General features: G+C 40.6%; 1 pseudogene; it reads right to left on the reverse strand.

Moving 5' to 3' along the window:
* The window catches only part of LOC141632682 (heat shock 70 kDa protein 4-like), a 42,654-nt pseudogene extending 37,500 nt beyond the window's left edge, over nucleotides 1–5,154 (reverse strand).
* Nucleotides 5,155–13,096: the final 7,942 nt, after the last annotated feature.

A 13,096-nucleotide genomic window follows, 5' to 3' on the forward strand; every position in this document is an offset into this window, starting at 1 on the left:
CTGTAGCGAGATCTAAAGATGCTACCTGTGAGAGTGGACCGAGAGGACCTCTTATTTTCCCGTCTCACGTGATTGTTTTAGACCTACCTAGTTTGCTGCCGCCGAAACTATAGTGAACCGAGCATCCTTGCACCCCTTTTTAATATTTGTTTTATCCGTCTATTTAGTTTATTATGTTTTTTGCCTTTAGCTATAGACCAAATCAATTCAACCCCCACATTCGTTACCTTAGACTAGAATTAGACAATTAATAATTACATTCGCCTCCTTGTGGTTCGACCCTGTTACCACTAGCCTAGGTTAGTTTTAATAGGAATTATAAATATTATTTTTGGTACTCACAACGACGGGTATCACCCACACCACTTCAAATTTTCAATGACGGAATTAAAATTCGTCATTTTTCAAATACAAAAACAAAATAGTGAAATTCAAATTCGCTATTTTCGCAAACTTTCAACGACGGAATTAAAAACCGTCATTTTTCAAATACAAAAACAAAATCGTGAAATTCAAATTCGTTATTTTCGCAAATTTTCAACGACGGAATTAAAAGCCGTCATTTTTCAAATACAAAAACAAGATAGTGAAATTCAAATTCGCTATTTTAATAATTTTCAACGACAGCATTAAAAATAGTCATTCTCAAATCATAAAAAAAAAATGAAGTAGTGAATATTCAAATTCGCTATTTCCACAAATTTCAAAATTCAAAACGGCATTAAAAACCGCCACGCCGTCGAACAAGATGGTGAAATTCAAATTCACTACTGCTCACAAATTTTAAATCACAAGAAGACGGGACTAAAACCGTTATCTCCCTAAACAAACATTGGATGGCGGATTTCACATCGGCTATTTGGAAAGATTTAAACAAACGGCAATTAAAGCCGTTACCTCCCTTCAAAGTTCAAAATCATCGCCGACCACGGGAGCCAGGCTCACAAGCCTATCCCTTTCCGGCACCATAAACATGCAATATAAACACCGAAATTCCCCAGCAGGATATCGGAGGCCTCCCTACGGAGCCCGCTAAACTCAAACGACCTCTCGAAATACGCCCGTCCAACACGGCTATTTCCCACAGTCAATCAAATTCAACATGGGTGGCGAGCCTCACAACGCACATCCAACATGGGTGGCGAGCCTCACAACGCACATCCAACATGGCTAGCGAGCCTCACAATGCACATCCAACATGGCCGGTGAGCCTCACAATGCACATCCAACATGGCTGGCGAGCCTCACAACGCACATCCAACATGGCTGGCGAGCCTCACAACGCACATCCAACATGGCTGGTGCTCCTCACAACGCACATTCAACATGGTTGGCGAAACTCATAACGCACATCCAACATGGCTGGCGAGCCTCACAACATAACCTCAACGCGGCTGGCGCACCCCACCATATCCGCAACACGGCTGGCGAGCCTTTGCCCGTAAATAAGAAACAACTTATGGAAATATCCCGAAGATACCTCAGGTACGACTCCTTCTTATGGCTGGTGAGCCTTCATACGTAGTCTAATGGACAGTCGACAGACTCTAAATTTTTCCCGACGACAGGTCCTTGACTCCTTTCCCCGAGTCGCCTTGGTGTCGCCCTTCCCGACGGCATGTCCTTGGCCCGAACCCTTTCGAGCCGCCTCGACGTGACTTCAGTCTCCAGGTTGTAATCTTCGATTGACCTTGGGGCTATACTTTTACTTTTGCCCTGTGCAAGCCTCAGTCAAATTGGGGGCTCTGTAGATACCCAGTATCTGTCGAGTCTTCGACAAACACCCGATGATTATCGGGCTACAACATGCTTATGAATCGCAGCGTTTAATCGACAGTTTTGTATAACTATACGTCGGAAAGCTTAAACTGATTTCGAAAATAAAACATTTCAAAACTTTTCCAAAGTACCTGAAGTGTTTAATACACAATGACGGGGTCGCAATGACACTAACTAAAGTCAAAAACGACACCGGACCAAAAACCGACTCAAAAATTCAAATCTCGTCTCCAACAACGAGTCAAAGCGAGTCAAACACAAAGAAAAAACTGCTCAAAACTTCCATGTTAAGTATTCCTTGAATGCTTGATGGCAAAGTATAAATCATGTCATCCAAAATATAGGATAGAACAAATCATGATTTCAATTGCATGATAGTGACAAGAGAACCCGAAGACCCGCGAAATGGCTTACGCCTCTTCGAGTAGCCCATGCGTCGCTCAAAACGCACACAACCACCCATTTCTCTATAAATACCCACCTTCACACACCATAACCCTTACGTGAGTGTCCGCCCCCTCATCTCTCCCTTAAAATTATAGACTTGACTTCTTAAGTCACAAACCGACACGTGTTTTCGACCTACCGATCGAAAATACAAGCCTTACACATTGTTTGGTACCGTCATCGTGCATTAAATCACTTGACCGACCACTTCGACCAACTACACCATCACTAAACTAAACTAAACACTCTTTTACATTGCTAAAACGGTTTTTAGCCGAGTTTTCTGACCAAACAAGTTGATACACTTTCGTCAATTTCTCGTCTCAAGCCTAGCATGTAAGTATGAGAGTGTAAAAATCCTCTTCTTTTATGTCTTTCATCTGTTTTATGACTATAACATGCTAAAACATGCATAACATGATTCAAATTTAGGTTAGATAAGCCAAAGCCGGATTTTTGCCAAAGACAGGGACTGCTTGCATAGCAGGAGGGCTCGCGCCTCAATCCCCTCTTAGGCCTCAATCCAGCCGTGTTTTATCTCATCTTTCCTATTTATTTTATTTCTTATTTGTAATCGGTTTTTACCCTTTCAAATATTACAAATCATTTTCATGATAAACTTTTAACCATAAAACATTTTCACCCAATCCGTGTTTCGGTGATAATACTTGGTTAATCACATTTTAAAAGGTATTTTAAAACCTTTTATTTCATTTCTTTACATTTCTAAACAAACATATTAGTCACAAATACAACGTCATCCTTGGTTCCATATACCATGTCGGTTTTGAACCTGATTACGATGATAAACATTGACTAATTACAAACAAATGAACTTAAAATAATTAGTTCATAATCATTTTTCAAAACTATTCATGTCAAGATTGCAAAATCGAACCTGGCATCGAATATCATCAACACAATGGTGATTATTCAAGTCTTGTTCCTCACATTAACACAAAAGCAGTCTAAACGACCTTTTCAAACCAAGACGGGTTCAAACACCCTCTTTTCAAACCATTTTACAAACATTTTAACAGTCAGAAAACGTCCCTTGGACATTCTGATGACTCGCGCCTAAACAGGCCCACTGTTTTCCAGTTTTCAAACCAGGACAGGCCTGCTTCCATCGCCTGACGACTCGCGCCTCAATAGGCTACCTGATGCAGACCCTGCTTCTTTTCCAGCACTTTTCTAGGACGATCCCGACTTCGGTTAACCCGAATATAGGACGGATCATATGACAAATCTGCCTCTTTTATATTGTATTTGCAAAACGCCTTTCTAAGACAAATGGATCACGTTATGCACCATGAACCTAACTCTGTAAATGGATGTTTAATTTTCGTCTTGCATTAAAATCAACATTAAATCCAACTTGACATCAATTACTTGATATTTGGATAAACAACCGACATAGAAAGCTCACATGTTAGGTTCAAACTTGTGGATGCGCATTCATGCATTTACCCGTTTTATCAACTTTAGCATTTAACCAACCAAAATCGATCAGTAGAGGCCGCTACCACGGGCGGGATTAGGTGTCCGATTAAAGGGCTTCCCAATACGTACCTTCACCTGTTACTCAGAAACTTAGGATAGTGGACGACCTTATCCAAGCGTACAAGAGTGATTCTAGAGATAGGATCCTAAAGAGCGACGACTCCTTATCTTTAGTACCTATGTCAAACACCGCTTTTTGCCTTGGTTGACCTAGGTATAAAGTGGATTCGAACGGGTTCCAAGCATCCCACAAATGCTTGATGGCGACTCTGAACATCTCTTGCATCGTTTCAAGACCCTTGCTGAGACGAAACCGACCTATATAAAACGATCCGGTCGAAAGCATTTTTATGCCACAGAGCGTTACTTTCAGACTACTGCTACGTCCATACCTTCATAGACCTGGATCAACACAGCCGGCTGGTTGACGGAATTGGTTGAGAACACCTGCTCTTTCTTTGTGGGAATGGTGGTGTTTCTCGGGATTAACACTATCATAACACCACCAGATGTCTCCAACCCGAGTGACAGGGGAGTGACATCCAAAAGAAGTAAATCCTTCACTTTCTCATTCCCTTCGCCACTCAAAATAGCAGCCTGCACTGCTGTGCCATAAGCCACAGCCTCATCCGGGTTAATGCTCTTATAGAGTTCCTTCCCGTTGAAGAAATCCAGAAGAAGCTGTTGGGCTTTAGGAATACGAGTCGAGCCACCCACAAGCACCACATTATGAACAGTGCTCTTATCCATCTTAGCATCCCTTAAACACTTCTCAACCGGTTCCATACACTTCCTGAATAGCTCCATGTTCAACTCTTTAAAACGTGCACGAGTTATGGTGGTATAGAAATCAATCCCCTCAAAAAGGGAATTGATCTCAATTGTCGTCTGAGCAGTAGACGACAATTTCTTTTTCGCCCTCTCACAAGCAGTCCTCAACCTCCTTACAGCCCTCGGATTTCCGCTAATATCCTTCTTGTGCTTTCTCTTCAACTCCTGCACAAAATGATTAACCAACCTATTATTGAAATCCTCGCCACCAAGGTGAGTATCACCAGCAGTCGCCTTAACCTCGAAAATACCCTCCTCAATAGTTAACAAAGACACATCAAATTTCCCACCACCGAGATCGAAAATTAACACATTCTTCTCCCCACTGCTAGTGGCCTTCTTATCAAGACCACAAGCAATGGCAGCCGCAGTCGGTTCATTGATAATTCGAATGACATTGCGGCCGGAAATCACACCAGCGTCTTTTGTTGCTTGACGCTGAGAGTCATTGAAGTAATTTGGGACGGTGACAACATCATTCTTAATAGTAGTGCCTAGAAACGCTTCTGCGATTTCCTTCATCTTGGTTAGCACCATGGACGAGATTTCTTTAGGCAAAAATTGTTTTGTTAGAATTAATCTAACTAAAGCCATAAACTTCATACTAAATTACTCGGTATAAATTGTAGAGCGGAAGCGTACCTAATTACATGACGAAAGGTTGGGATGAACCACCTAAAGGGACGGTCTTCGAGATTAGGTCTTCTAGTAGACACACATACAATTAGGGATCTCTTTACTGATGGGATGCAGGGAGATTAGGTTATTGTGTGCTACCAGGGACCATAACCCAAATGACTATATATTGTCTCCTTTGTCTAATACGTTCATCATGCATTAGCAAACCTAATGGGTATCTACACTTAGATAGTAGACTGGCCCATACTTTTTAAGACGTTTACAAATAATAAGCCCATATAGTATATTCCGCAGTGGATCACCTTATTTTGGGCTAACCTTAACTGATAGCGCATAAATATAACTAATACCGAACTAATAATTTGTCTACATATATTGTTGTATTAGGCCCATATTTCTTACAATCTCCCACATGGGCCAAATACATTTATATATGTGTGACACCCCATAATTGTATTTACAATAACCTTAGTGAGCTCAAAATGCTATCAAACATCCAACTGTGTTAAGCAATTCGTTCCATCAATAATACCAACATAGGATCAAAGCGGCCTTTGCTCCAGTTTGTCGTAGCAAAACCCTTTATGGTCACATATGTCAATATAACCAACGACATGAATCGAGCATGGGAGTGCAGCATGAAAATAGCATCCAAATGTGATCCAAATATGCATATTTTCTACTGGTGCACCTTAGTGAGATCAACCAAAATAACATTGAGTGAAACCGAAAATCAAAAACGTTATTCTGCAGAACTTAATAACAGTAAACTTTAAAATGTGTCTAACATGACAAACTCCTACTTAAACTAAATTTCCTTAAAACCGAAACACCCATTTGAGCAATGAGCTCAAGTAAGACCGTGTGTGGTAATTCCTTGCTAAGCGGATCCGCAAAATGGTGTTTGTATCAACATGTATAATTAACACCTTTTCACTCTGAATTGTTCCTTAAACAATACATCATTTGTACTGTTATTAGAAACAATAACTTCTGTCATAAATTACTTAAGTGGACTTTCAATACCGTAGTAAATTTCAGCCTTGAGAAAAATGTTATTACCAACTAGGAGTCGAAGCACCGAATAATCTCAACCTAAATCAATCTCCTATAAATATTGTTTTGTTCCAAATATAAATAACAAACAATATACTTGGCTGCCTTAGTGGATCCAAGACCTTAATCCGTATCACCTTAATATCTGTCAAGTAGACTTTAGAGTGTAAGCAATATCTAAACACATACAAACTAAATATATACCATAATACTTAAACATATGAAATATTTTTTTCTGAAACACATGAATCTAAGCATTACTGCATTTTCTGAAATTTTCTTTAGGGCATTTAAGAATAATTTGTCTCCTTTTTTGAAAGGGTATTAACTTGAAATATATACTTACTCCCACTAAATCTTGAGTATCTACAATCATCTGCCACATTCATCTACTATCAAATAAGATGATAGTATTGCAGATTTGTAATCTTTATGACGGAAAACCTTACTTGAGCTTTATTGGATGAATTCCCTTATTGTAGAAAATATACTTTGAATTTATTGAATCAAATTTTTAGTTGCTGCACTGAATATTTTCATCAATGTCACCATTGAGAAGCATATTTATAACATTCATCCAATATAACTGAAAACCAAATATGCCAAAATGTCCTTATAGTCATTGTTTTAGCAGGAATTCTCACAAAGACAATGTCCTGCCACGAAATATTTTGCAGGGCGATCTAACTCAAATTGAATAGCCTGATTAGTATAATTGAATAAATAAAGGAATAAATGAAAAAGTATGACACAGAGATTTATACGTGGAAAAACCCTGGGAATAAGGGAAAAAACCACGAGCACCAAGCCATGAGGGATTATCACTATAATTTTAGATATCCTGACAAGGAATTTATATGTCAGGCGAAGTATATAACAAGACTGCTTAGTAGTAATGCTAAGATCTTTAGTTGAATACAAGTATGAGAACAAAGTGAGAGTAAGTAGTTGTGTAAGCAAGTGTCCTCTTCTTTTCATCTTCTCTTCTATTTATAATAGCTTTGCAACGGCTCCTTCAGGTTAGTTTTAGGGTTTCCTGGTAAATTGGACTCGTGCCCTATTTACCCGGAGGTGGTTACTTGACTTCTGCTACATTCTAGCCGCTAGCCTTGCTTGGTCAACTCTTCTATGTTTTCGTGTTGAATGCTAAATGGGTCTTCCTTGTTTATAGGAACTGTTTTTCTATATCCTGACCGTGCTTCCATTGTTGCCTATCTTGCTCTGATTATGCTGTCTTTATGCCTGACGTGGTATCTTTTCAGGCCAGGCCTATTGTCTTGTCTTTCCCTCCTGGTTGATGCCTGATCAGGCGTCCCAATTATTCTGTATGAGATAACTTTGGTTCAGGCTTGGCTTTAGGCATTGCCTAACTCATGTCGGACGAGGCAGGGTAATTCTAGACCCAACAATTGCCCCTTATCTTCTTATTCCCAATGGATCTGGCCAGGAATAAGGAGATAAAAATTCGGGCCAGGCAAAAAGGTGTATAAGTTTTTTTACCGGAAAGAGTTTGGTTTTGCTTCAACTTCTATAACGGCTAGTTTCCATAAATGAGGTAGGTTCATCAAACCCTAGGAGAGTCATGATTAGGTTGTCCACTTGTGTTGCCCGTTTCTTTTTGCTGCTATAAATACTTTGCTCCGTTCACTTTTGCTTTCATATTTCCATTCTCCAAATTCTTCTCTCTTTCTCTATAATTCTCTTTGCAAATTTGTCTTTTCTAAAAAATCAATCTTCAAATTTTAACCTAAAAAATGGTCGGAGGAAGAAGAAAGACGGCTGTATCCAAGGCCGATGCTGAGGTTGAAAAGGTTCCTGTGGTTGTTGATGTTCCTGAGATCATTCCAGAAGATGAGGTTGTGGAGGTTCCTGCCCCTTCAGAAATTATGTCATTGACGCACAGGAGAGTTACTTATACCCCTGTGAAGGCTTTGTCTGCCTCCTTTCCTGAGGCTAATCAATTGAAGCCTGCTTTTGAGCATTATTTGAAGGGCCGGGGTCTTCTCCCTGTTGAGGCTGAAGTTTGGATTCCTGAAAGTGGTCCAGTCAGGGCTAATTGGTGTAGTCCTGGCTGGTTCTATATTTTTGAGTGGGCGTTCAAAGGGGGCTATCAGCTTCCACTTTCTCCATTGATGGCCGAAGTTCTCAGGACCGTCAGGGTTCCTCCTTTCCAACTTATGCCAATGGTTTGGAAGATTGTTCATTCCGTTGAACAACTGTGTGCCAAGCACAAGCTGGTCATTACTTTTGATGATTTTAAAAATGTCTATCATCTGAAGAGTAATTCTACTGGGCATTTCAATCTTCGAGTCAGGTCAAAGATGGCTCATTTAATCACCAATTTTGACTCAAGTGATGATAAAGGATGGGCACAGACCTATATGTTCATTAGGGCTGATTCTATTGCCCCTGACTTGGATTATCTCAGCTATCCTGCCATTGAGGGAGGTAATTTCTTTTTCCTGCATTTAGTATTGGTTAGAGGTAACGTATTGATTTTTGAAAATAGGCTTACTTGATTTGTCTTTGTAGTGGCTAACTGGCCTAATAATCCTAATGTTGAGGGATCGGCTAATCGGATTGCTGCTTTTATGGTCTTGCCTGATGAGGAGAGGACGTGGCATGGCTTTCTGGGGCAGGCATCTATGCCTCGTTTAAAGAAGGCTAAGTTGAGCACCTATAAGGCTGTTATGGGTGCCAAAGCTACAGGGGCTTCTTCGTCAGGCAGTAAGTTTTATTACCTTTGCTTTGTAGGTTGTTTTGTTTGAACATATGTTAGTATTACTGATATTGGGTCTCGTCGTGTAGCTACCAGGGCTTCTGCCAGGATTGCTAGCTTTGGGTTATCTTTGGTGAAGGTAGGTGTTTCTGTGGACATGGGCCATAGGCCGGTCTGCGTGCGAGATGCCACCTACCGGTCCGTAGTCACGGGCCACCTGCACGCCAAGCCAATCTGTGGACATGCAGCGGTCTTTTGAAAGCCACGCTAGGTGACGTAAAAATGCTTTTGACCGGATCGCTTTAGATCGGTCGTTTTCGTCTCGGTAAAAGTCTCGAAACGATGCAGAGCTGTTCGGAGTCGCCACCAAGCATTTGTGGGATGCGTGGAACCCATTCGAATCCATTTATACCTAGGTCAATCAAGGCAAAAAGCGGTGTTTGACATAGGTACTAAAGATAAGGACTCGTCCCCCTTTTAGAATTCTATGCCTAAAATGACTCTCGTACGCCCTAGATAAGGCCATCCACTATCCAAAGGTTCTGAGTAAGGGGTGAGGGTACGTATTGGTAAGCCCTTTAATCGCACACCCAATCCCGTCCGCGTTAGCGGCCTCTACTGATCGATCGTGGTTGTTTAAGTGCAAAAGTTGATAGAACGGTTTAAATGCATGAATACATATCCAAAAGCTTAACCTAACATGTGAGAATATTTCCTAAGTCGGTTGTTTATGCATGTACTAAGAAATTAGTGTCAAATTTGGATTTAGATTGATTTGCATGTGAAAACGGAAATTAAACATCCATTTACCAAGTTTGGGTTATGATGCTTAAGACGATCCATTTATTTGAAAAAGCGTGTTTAAAAGACAATATATGAATTGCAAACTCGTCAATCTGATCCGTCACGTATTTAGATTAACCGTAATCGGGATCGTCCTAGACAAATGCTAAAACGAGACAGAACAGTTCCAGGCAGCCCCATTGGGGCGCGAGCCTATTGGCGAGGGAAGGGGCTCTGCCCAGGTTTATAAAAGATAAAAACAGGAGGGCTTGGGGCGCGAGCCATGAGCCGAACCAAGAGGCGTCTCCTAGTTGTAAAAAGGTTGTTTAAAAACATTTTAAAAGGTTGTTAAAATGGTTATTTAAAACCGTATTTGTGATGAATGATTGCAAATGTTGTTTGCATGACTCGGAATAATTACTATTGTGTTAGTAATATTCGTTGTCGGATTTTCAAGTTTTAAAAGTATAGTTTACAAATAAAGATGTAAAATGTTTGATTTGAACTAATTATGTTAAGTTCATTTCTTTGTAATTAGTCAAGTTTGTCATCGTACTCGGATTAAACCGACATGGTATAAAGAACCAAGGATGATTATGAATTATGACTAATATATTTACAAATGTAAAAAAATGAGAAAAATGGTAAATAAAAGAAAAGAATTTCCTTTAAAATGTAATTAACCAAATAATATCACCGAGTCACGGATTAAACCGTCATGGTATATGGAACCAAGGGTGATTATGATTTATGGTTAAAAAGTTTGTCACAAAAACGATTTGAAACATTTGAAATGGTAAAAACCGATTGCAAATAAGAAATGAAATAAAGAGGAAAGACGAGAACAAACACGTTTGAGTCTGACCCGAGAACCCACAAGAGGCGCGAGCCTCTTTGCATAGCAAAGGGCTTCTGTCTCGGGCCAAAACTCGGTTTTGGCTCGTCTAACCTATATTTGAATCGTGTTATGCATCATTCATGCTTATAAACTCTTAAAAATGATAAAGATATGAAATAAATGAGTTGTTTACACCCTCAAAATTACGTGTATTGATGTTTGCGACGTAGACGACTTTAGAGACGGTTTTCTCGTTGTGACTAATCGCGATCAAAGAAGTTTAAAAAGGTGCCTTAAAAAAGGATTTAGTTTTGAAAATGAGTTGAAAATATTTGTTGAAAAACATGTTGATTGATGAATTGAGTTGATCGAATGGGTCGGTCGAATTCACGGCGGCGGTACCAAACAATATGTGTAAGGCTTTTGTTTACGATCGGTAGGTCGTAAACACATGTCGATTTTGTGAATTACGAAGTCGGGTCTAGAAGTTTAAGAGAGAGGTGAGGGGGCGGAAACTCGCGTGAAGATTATGGTGTGTGATGGTGGGTATTTATAGAGAAATATCGGGTGGTAGGTCGGTTAAGTTTGCTTAGAGGCTAAGCAGACACCTGCTTTAGGCGCAGGCCACCTTGTGATTGAAAGGGGTGTATTGCCCCTTTCAATTTGGACGTGGCCTTTGCTCTATCCCTTGTTTGGTTGGTTTTATATGTGGTATTGAAATGAGATGTCGTGTAAAAATATGGGCATCTAATAAGATGATTTTGGTGTTACTTGGGGTAGGTAATTTGTGTGATTGACTCGGGGTTGACCCGTGTGAGTCTGGATTTGAATTTCGAGTCGATTTTTGGCCCGGTGTCGGTTTTGACTCTAATTAGGGTCATTTTAATGCAAATGGCATGATAAAAACATTCATGGCATTATTTTCGACATTCGAGATTTAGGTTGACTCGGGTTGACTCAGGTTGACTAGAGTTGCGGGTTTCTGAGTCGGTTTTGGGTCCGAAGACGGTTTTAACTCTAAATATTGTTGTTTTAATGCAAATGAAGTTAGAAAACCATTTTTGAAATCATTTTTCATATTCGAGTAGTGCATTGAACCGTCTCATGTATAGCCAATCCACGCACGCATATCAAAAACACGTTATAGTCCGATCATCATCGGGTAGTTTTTGGAAGTTGCAGATACTGGGTATCTATAGAGCCCCCACTTTAACTGAGGCTTGGACAGGGCAAAAGTCAAAGTATGGCCTCCAGGTCATTCGATGATTACAACCTGAAGACCATTGCGACGTCGAGGCGACTCAAAAGGGTTTGAGCCAAGGACTTGCCGTCGGGATGGGCGACGTCAAGGCGACTCGGATATTCGAGTCAACGACCTGCCGTCGGGAACATTTTAGAATATGTCGACTTTCAATTCGGGTCGTTTAAAGTCCATTAGACTACGTATAAAGGCTCTCCAGCCATAAGAAGGAGTCTTACCTGAGGCATCTTCGGGATATGTCTTTGAATCTTTTGCGCGCAAAGGCTCGCCAGCCGATGTTGAAGTTGGTGCATTTTGAGGCTCGCCAGCCATAGGAAGGAGTCACACCTGAGGCATCTTCGGGATATGTCCTTGAGTTGCTTTTTGTGTGCTTGCAAAGGCTCGCCAGCAGTACGTTTTGAGGCTCGCCAGCCATCGAAGGTGCGTATGGGCTCGCCAGCCATGGATAGTCGAATAATCGACTTCGGAAAATATCTTGGAACATCGGGCTTACTTCTAGATATCGTCCGGTAATGACTTCCAACCAAGTTAACGTTGATCGGTTCGGCCAGGGAGCAACGAACTCCAACTTGATGAGGTCCTATATGAACTCTGTGGGGATAGATCATCTGTGTGACCTCTATTTGAAAATCGGCACTCGCTGGGGAGTTAAAAAATTCTCGGGACTCGCCGGGGATATGAGTTGCCGCTTGTTGGGAGGTAGTGTATGCTATGTAATCGACGGGGTTAAAGCCCTTCGACTTGACGGGTCGGTGTTTGTTGGGAAGAACCCAGTACTCAGTTGGAGTGAGTTTGTCTTCTCATGATTAACTGCATGGTTAGTGACCACACAAATCCACAGTCGCATAGACAAGCACGTATCACGCAAGAATATAATCACGTAAGCACATAAGCATGTGAGCAGTTAGCATATGAGCAACTAGCATGTAAGCATATAAGCACGTAAGAACATAAGCATGTGAGCAGTTAGCATATAAGAAACTAGCATGTAATATCTCACGCGAGGGGAGCTAGAAGTTTCGAAAGTTGTGAAGCTTGAAAGCTGTTAAGAGTTGAAATTTGTTGCTCGTAGATCCGTGATTTGACATATCAGAGACACGTGATGTTGAACCATATAGAATATAAGTTTATGTTTTGATGATGTCAAGGTGTTTTAATATTATATATACTCGTTGCGTGTAATAGTTTGTTAAGATCTTTTAGATTAGACTTATTCATTACAAGCAACAAAGAGAATTTT

The sequence above is a fragment of the Silene latifolia genome, chromosome Y, assembly GCF_048544455.1.
Source record: "Silene latifolia isolate original U9 population chromosome Y, ASM4854445v1, whole genome shotgun sequence".
Taxonomy (NCBI): Eukaryota; Viridiplantae; Streptophyta; class Magnoliopsida; order Caryophyllales; family Caryophyllaceae; genus Silene; species Silene latifolia.